The sequence below is a fragment of the Teleopsis dalmanni genome, chromosome 2 (assembly GCF_002237135.1).
Source record: "Teleopsis dalmanni isolate 2A chromosome 2, ASM223713v2, whole genome shotgun sequence".
NCBI classification, from domain to species: Eukaryota; Metazoa; Arthropoda; class Insecta; order Diptera; family Diopsidae; genus Teleopsis; species Teleopsis dalmanni.
In genome coordinates, this window is record NC_051847.1 from 213,716,254 (window position 1) to 213,721,975 (window position 5,722).

Consider the following 5,722-nt stretch of genomic DNA (forward strand, 5'->3'; position numbering starts at 1 on the left):
TCTGTTATTAGAAGACATCCATCCATCCAATAATTAATATTTACAGTTCAGCTAATTGTGTGCAGCAGTAAAAGTTAGTAGATGAAAAGTTCAACGTAATACAAAATTCTAAACTGCAACTGCTTAAAATGCAGTTTTCTTTTCATGCAAGACTTGCAGCAAATGTATCTTCCATCTAAGTGTATCGTTCATACGTCTCACAAGTTGGAGCTAGTCAGCCTACATGATTTGTTTGGTAATATCTCATAATCTTAATACTGGTTGCATTATAATTTCTTTGACTTCTAAGCAGTTCAAGAAATCTGTACCGAGAGGTTAAATAATAATTATGCACGCACTTGCATTTTGCGGATCGCACACAACCGCAAATTGCCGACCCATTTTTATTGGATTCTTCATTTAAACTAGATTTAGTGAAATTTCTCGATTAACAATGTTGCTCGGTTCAGTACTCATTGCTCAGTGCTCAGTACTCAGTATACAGTGTTTTACTTTTAAGTTAAGAATTTATGTGCGAACTAAATAATAATTAGCATTTTAGGTAAAGGGCAACAGCTGCAGTTCTCACTTGAAATAATAAAATCAAGAAATGCACGCAAGATCTGCATACAAAAGAATTGATAATCTCATTAAGAATTTCGGATTGCGTCTTAAGTGAATGGAAGCTTAAAGAGAAGAATTTTAATTTATTTATCGTGTAATCTAGAATTTATCTTTCTTACAATATATTTACATATAAAGGTTTAATTAAGAAAGTAGAAATATACACATATAATAGATTGAATCAAAGTATATTTTCACATGGAATAAGACTGATTTTGTGATTATCTTTATTAGCTATTTAAGGGTACTGACAACAGAAGTAAAGTTAATAATACACTGCTTTTGATTTGTTGATTTTGATCAAATTTGATCCGTTTTTTTCTTAGACATCGGGTCTCTGGCAATAATAGGTTTAAGTTTAAAAACATTTATAATCCTAAATATATCAAGAAAATATTCAATTTTAAGATTTTTACGATTTTGGTGTTTCAGTAAACTTATTACGAAATAATAAATACCAATAAACAGAATACTTTTGTCTTACATTCTCTTCCAAATTTCTCATAATTTATATTAAAAGCGGGATTTACTAATGTTTTCTTTTAAAACGGCTTTTCTTCTACAGGGTGATTTAAAGAAAAATCTGTCTATGAGAGTGAGGAAAGGGTATGGGGAAAAATTTTTATCCATATATTCGTTGCAAGTTTACTGAAAACACGAAATGAAAACCCTAAATTTTCCAATTTTAGCTCATTATTATCAGAGATCTAAATATCTGAGACGAAAATAGGTTGCAAATTTAAGATTAACAGACCCAAACTAATCTAAAAAGGTTGAAAAATAATGCAAAGATAAAGAATATTTTTTTCTATCGCACAGTGTAATTAATCTCTCACGGTGATAATTAAATGGCATATATCAGGGATATCGTACTATATCGAATTGTGGAATAGTAATTATAAAAGTGATTACGATGGTTCAGATACGATGGTGTGGATAGCAAAAGTGGTAAAATTATGTTACACACTCACATATTCTGTATCGCTTTGGTTGCACATAGTCACCGTATGTCACCTTATACATGTTACAGTTTTATAATGACGTTTATACTTGGTATTGCAAATTGTTATGTCTTATAAAACCCATAAATGCAATCCAACATATAAAAAACATGGCGCTCCAAATTACATCAAAAGTAAAAGAAGTTATTATTTGTGATGAACCATATTGGTTTTGGAAACTACGCTTGGGGTGATAATTCCGATAAATATTCACTGCTTTGCGAGGGTGTAAGGTTATCACCATTGTAGAATTGTTTATAAAGGGAAGACTACCAGGGAAGACTGTCATCAGGGATAATGAAATCATTTACATGTCTAACGTGGTAGAAATTCTTCTGGAAAAATGCGTTGCACAATATTCTGTGTCTGAAATGGATTGAAGTCATTAACACATATATAACTCTAACTGATTGCAAGCAATAGTATTGTCAAGAGAATTAAAAAGCGAGTATAAATAAGCTTTCCGTTTTATATTATCTAAGTCCCAAAAACTTCGAAAGTTATTATTATTTTAAATTATTTGGTTTTTCGAAGGTTTTGGGTAATCTATATAACTCAGTACAGTAATCTGTATAAATTGATATATTATTAGAGAATTTTATTTCACACAAAACATTAAAATGATTATTAATCTCAAATCAAAAAGGTAGTTTTTTTATTAATTAGTATTAGTAAACAGTACTAATTTTTTAGTCACTAATTTTTTCTAGCAATTGCATTGTATCCGTTAATAATAGTGTTAACCATTAACAAAAACAACAACAAATCATAATAATACTAATAAATTTAAATGACATGAGCATAACAAATAAAAAATAATAAATGAATAAAATCTACACAAAGTGCGAGTAATGAGCCTGGTTAGCGCGTTTACATGGCGCATTAATTTAGTCGCTAATCAACGACAATTACGGCTTTTATGATTATGGATGGTTGGCTGGACGGACGCCGGACATACGTTGGATTGGTCAGCCAAATCGAAACGTGCCGGCAGGGTTAAAGTTAGTTAGCTTAACTTGAGTTGGCTCGGCTTGGCTCGGCTTGGCTTGGCTTGAATTGGTTGCGGCTATGGCGTATCTTAGAAAAAAAAACGCTTTGTATTTGTTATTAAATAAAAAACGTTAACGAGCGGGTCTAATGAATGAAAATGAAAATTTACGATTTATGTTTGAAACGTGAGCGCCACACGTTGTTGTGAGCCACAATTTATTACAAAATTGTTGCAGTTCAAATTAAAGAGATAAGCGCTTTGTGGTTACTTTGTGGAAGTGTCAAAAGATATTTCAATCAAATTCTAACAAAATAATAAAGCAAAAAATATTTTTGAGTTTGTTAAGTGTTAAAAATATTCAAATATTTATGACGATCAGTGGCGTTGGAACTGTTCGTGGCAGTTATTCACAGCCAGTAGCATTTTGAGGTCTATTAGTTGTCTGTCCATCGTCCGTCGTCTGTCGGTATATCAATTATTTAATTTGTTGTATAGACAGTCGCAGGTGTTTGTATATCTATCTATCTACCTGGTTATTAAACAATCGGTCAGTTCGATTTTGTATCTTTTTTATGATTATATGAATTTTTTAACTATGTATGTCTGTATGTATGTCCGTTTCAAGTCACTCAGTGCTTGGACGACGTGTTAAATTATTAGCGGATTATATATGTTTTAACGTTTATTATTATGACAATTTGTGGCATTTTTGAGGTGTTTTATTTATTATTAGCATTTTATTGCTTGTTAACACAACATTTTGTCATTTTTTTGTCGTTTTCATTGTTTGTTTGGCAATTGATTGAATTTATATGAATGATTATGATATATTTATTTGCACAAATTTGATTAATTACCTTAATAATTATTGTGAGTATTATTTAAATTAGTTCAAGGATTTTAAAAATATTTTTAATAATTTCATACGCACAAAAATTAGACTTTAAAATTTAAAAAAATTTGTTTAAAACTTTAAAAATTTTATTCGTTAACTTACTTAACAAGAAGTAAGTAACATACACCAATATATGAACTGTATAAGATGATAGAGGAAATCACCAAGACGGTGACTAACAATTTATGGACTAACCGTCAAGACTGTGAGGCCACTAGAACCTAATGGCCTAGATTGGACAAAAATAAAACGAAAAGCCTTTTAGGCTTCAGCAAACCTGCAGTTCGTGTGCTTACTAGAGTACTAAGGGGGCAATGCTCCATTGCACCTATGCTCCAACGGTGCCGAATTCCAACAAGCGGATTATTCAAGAGTTGCCAAGATGAAGAGGAGATAGAATCTATCAACCACTTCCTCTGTCTCTGTCCAGGGCTTCAGATAAAGCGACTTCAATGTCTCGGCGATCGCTTTTTCACTGACTTGAAAGAGATAACGAAAGTAAACTTATCGGATCTCCTCAACTTCATCTAGAAAACCAAATGGTTTAACAAGGTTTACAAAGGTCAGCAATTCGCCTTTCCCGGCAAAATTTTTGAGGGCATCACAATGGACAAAATATGGCTCCGAGTGGAAGTGCTGAAAACGGTCAGCACGCGCCTTCCGAACCTAACCTAACCTAACAGGAAATCAGTCTTATATAGTCTTATATGGTGGAAATTTAATATCCGCTTCGATGAAACATGCCTCAATTATGAGAAGACAAATAAAATGCATAGAGTCCGATTTGTAAGTCAGTTAAAGGTGCTATGAAAAAATTTTAGGATCTTAATCAACTGCAGGACTTCTTTTTGAAGACCGCTCGTTTAAGGCACGAAATGGTTTCAAACTCTGCAAGTTTTTAACATTACTACGATGGTTCACAAGGCTTAAGTGGATGCTTCAAACAACCGTAATAACTTAATCTCAATTAAATTATAATAATGAAGTAATATATATAACATGATATTACCCAGAAATATTAAACAGAGATTATTATTTTGTATATAAATGTGAAATTAAAATAATCATATAAATTACAGTGAAATTTATTCATATATGATGATGCCATCTGGTGATGGCAGAAAACGGTAAATGAAAGATAAATTCTTGTGAGGAGCATTTCTTTTAAGAAGCACGGGAAGAAGTATCTGATACTATGTGCAATGATTTGTATCCCCTATTATTAAAACTTTAGTTACTTCTACTAGAAAGACTTCTACTAGAAAGGCTCTGATAGAGTTTTATGAAAAAGGCTAATTTGGTAATTGAGCACTATACTATCACAAAGAAAAGTGGACTTAAAAACGGAAAGCTTAAGAATAGTCTATAAAATTTTTTTATAAATAATAAGTTATCATGTATTGCAATTAAATCGTATATACATTCGTAAGTATATATATTGCAGAACAAAAGATCTCTGCTCCGTGGGAGCTAGTACCCCCTTCATTCCAATTCCTATTCGTAATTATATTTCTGCATAACTGACAATTTTATGACACTACATTTTTGCATTACAAAAACTACAAAAGGGCACAGAAGATTGTGAACACCCAATTCGAAATATTTTTTTGTTATTATGTATGTATAAAGTCAAGGAATAAAGGAACTGTAAAAGAAAATCTTAAAAAACTAGTTAGATGGAATCTTACATATATGCATGGACAGGATATTTTACGTATGGAGTAAATATTAAGTGCATACTGAAAAGGCTTAAGAGCTTTACTATATATTTGTGGTTCTTACTAATGAAGTAAACTAGCATACCATACCATTAGTAATACTAGGTATATGTGATATGTTATTATATATTACTATAAATGCTATAAGAAAAATATATGTAAAATTAAAAAAATGCTTTATTCTTACCAGTATATTGTTGAATTTCTGTTATATCTTGCAGTGGAGCTGTAATAAAATAAAAAGCAAACGATTAATATAATTTGTTATGGTTTATTAAATAAAAATATTATCTGCATGTTATGCTTAATAACTCTGTTATGCTTATTATAATATTTTTAATTAGTAATTGCTTCAAAAACAAATGTACAATATTGATTATACCTAACTAATTTTTTGCTAATGTATTGATTAGGAAAAATATATTTATAACATATAAATATTTTATATATATATAAATATAAAATATTTAGGTTTGATTTAATTACTTATTAAAATATATAAAGATCTATCTAA